Source organism: Bos taurus, chromosome 11 (genome assembly GCF_002263795.3).
Source record: "Bos taurus isolate L1 Dominette 01449 registration number 42190680 breed Hereford chromosome 11, ARS-UCD2.0, whole genome shotgun sequence".
Taxonomy (NCBI): domain Eukaryota; kingdom Metazoa; phylum Chordata; class Mammalia; order Artiodactyla; family Bovidae; genus Bos; species Bos taurus.
Genome location: NC_037338.1, coordinates 81139470 through 81142430, shown reverse-complemented (window position 1 = coordinate 81142430; position 2961 = coordinate 81139470). Strand labels below are relative to the sequence as shown.

At 41.8% G+C, this 2961-nt stretch overlaps 1 non-coding gene across 1 annotated transcript; it reads left to right on the top strand.

Moving 5' to 3' along the window:
* Positions 1-2481: 2481 nt before the first annotated feature.
* Positions 2482-2553, top strand: TRNAC-GCA (transfer RNA cysteine (anticodon GCA)). Its single transcript has one exon. It is a non-coding gene; the product is annotated as a tRNA-Cys (tRNA).
* Positions 2554-2961: the final 408 nt, after the last annotated feature.

Genomic DNA, 2961 nt, shown 5'->3' with positions numbered 1-2961 from the left:
CTTCATGTTTATCTTCTCTTCCTGTCATCTAATTTTATATTGTACTATATAGAGGAGATCCATCCAGTCAAGCCTAAAGGAAATCAGTCCTGAATATTCATTGAAAGGACTGATGCTGAAGCTGAAACTCCAATACTTTGGCCACCTAATGCAAAGAACCGACTCATTGGAAAAGACCCTGATGCTGAAGACTGAAGACAGGAGGAGAAGGGGACGACAGAGGATGAGATGGATGGCATCACCAATGCGATGGACATGAGTTTGAGTAGGCTCCAGGAGTTGGTGATGGACAGGGAAGCCTGGCATGCTGCAGTACATGGGGTTGCAAAGAGTTAGACACAACTGAGTGACTGAACTGAACTGAACTGAACTGATACTCAAAATTATTATTCATTCTCTTCCCCTTATAGAATATCTTGATTTTAACTAAGCATAACATTTCTGTAAGCAAATTGCCTTAAAGTAGACTCTGTTATCCATGTAGCATTCTTGATGCTTTCATGAAATGACATTTATAAGAAAATACAGATATATAAGGAGGCAGAGGACTTCCCAGGTGCCGCTAGTGGTAAAGAACCTGCCTGCCAGTGCAGGAGATGTAAGAAACCGGGGTTTGACCCTTGGGTAGGGAAGATCCCATTGGGGAGTACATGGCAACCCACTCCAGTATTCTTGTCTGGAGAATCCCATGGACAGAGAGGAGCCTGGCTAGCTATAGTCCATAGAGTTGCAAAGAGTTTGAAGTGACTGAGCATGCACTCAAGGAGGCAGCATATGAAAAGCACTTGAGTCCCAACTAGAAGAAAAAATATTTTTTTAATTAAGTAATTAAGGGTTACTTTAATTTCTTCTTTCTATTAACTACAGTAAGGAAGGGAAAGATACGATTAGCTAAAGTGAAAGTGTTAGTCGCTCAGTTGTGTCCGACTCTTTGTTGACCCAATGGGCTGTACCCCACCAGGCTCCTCTGTCCATGGGTTTTGCCAGGCAAGAATACTGGAGTGGGCTGCCATTTCCTTCTCCAGGGGGTCTTCCCAACCCAGGGATCAAACCTGGGTCTCCTGCATTGCAGCAGATTCTTTACTGCCTGAGCCACCAAGGAAGCCCCTGAGGCAAATCCATATTTCAAATAATTAAGGAGCAGAATGAGGGAATCAATTGTCTGGCCAATTAATAAGAAAAGCAATTGTGTTTTCAGATGTTAATTTGACCTTATTGAGTCAAATCATCCATTCACTAGAATGAGACACAAATTAGGAAAGACTGTGGAGTGTGTCTAGGAGCTGAAACAACAGACACAGACAGAAATAATCATGATGTCAACCTAGTGTGACTGGATGTAGTGGTATAATTGAAGAAAATTCTGCAGGAACATAGAGGGGGAAGGCATTATTTTGTTTGGGGGTAAGAGGCAAGGGTGAAAAAAGACTTCAAGGTGATAATGTGTTTTCTACCACACCATCCAAATGATCCCTTGCTGTGTGAATAGGTTAATAGAAAAATTACTTATAAAACTATATGTTGTAGCCTAAGTAGTAAGCTCTTCCTTCATCAAGATTTAACAAAGTTGGATAGTTAAACTGTACATTCTTTTATAGTTACTGCCTGCTGACTCAAGTGGAAACTCCTTTTCAAAATCTCTGTTATCTGGCTTTAACCTACCTTTCTGATTTTAAGTTTCAACAAGTCACTTTCTACTTCAGAAAGCTAGAATATTCTGGAGGTCAACTGTCCTGTATATAATTTTACTATTTCTTCTGCCTAAAATGTCCTTTCTACTTTTGTCTGTCATGATTATCAATCTCTCATTCCAGAGTTAACTCAAATGCTATGTCAATCTTTCTATTCATCAGTAGTGGGTTAAAGATTTCATAAATTCATTGTCAGTCACCTACCAAGAGGTAGGGTCTATTTATCTACTCCCGTAAATCTGGGCTGAGTCAAATCTGATTATTTTGACCAATAGAATATGACAGACACCATATTATATCAGTTCTGGATCTAGCCTTTAAGAGAAATGGCACCTTCTTCATCCTCCTTCATGGTATGCTCCCTCAGGGGGAAGCCAGCTGCCATGTGAGAAGTCCAACCACCCTGTCATGCTGTGAGGAAGCCTGAGCCATCCACGTGCAGTAGCCCACAGTTAGATTTTGGGAGTGAGACGCCCAGCCATGCCCAAGTTCCCAACATCCCAGTTGAGGTCATAGACATGTGAGTGAAGACAATGTCTTGGGAGAACTAGCCTCATTGAATCTTTAGATGGCTGCATTGCCAGGTTGCCATATATGGAATACCGTCTTGCTTTTCAACACTGTTTTAGAGCACACATACCCACGTGCACACAAGTTCAACAGAACCAGAAGATCTGAGGAGGGAGCTGGATCTTCGGAGGGACCTGAATAGGATCAACATCTTGGCTAAGTCTAGGAGACACCATTCATATTATGCTGGTTTTGCTTTTTATGAGACTGTATAGGGGCTTCCCTAGTGGCTCAGAGGTTAAAGCGTCTGCCTGCAATGCAGGAGACCTGGGTTCGATCCCTGGGTAGGGAAGATCCCCTGGAGAAGGAAATGGCAACCCACTCCAGTATTCTTGCCTGGAGAATCCGATGGATGGAGGAGCCTGGTGAACTGCAGTCCACGGGGTTGCAGAGTCGGACACGACTGAGCGACTTGACTTTCACTTTCCTTTCACAAAACAAGACCTTAGAGGAAGAAAACGTGTTCAGTTGGCCATCCTGAACTTGAAGTATAAATTATCCACTGGTCTTTTAAATGCATCTTTCTTCCTTCTTCATACTGGTTATAATTGTTTTAGAAATCTCAGAAAATATCAGAATTGGTTGTTTCAAAATGTATACTACTCTGGCATCTGTGTTCTATGTAAGATCAGCCAAAAATCTTTTATAATTTACTATTGTGGAAGATCCTCTAGATCTGGTTAAATTAAAAGAGGGCTAT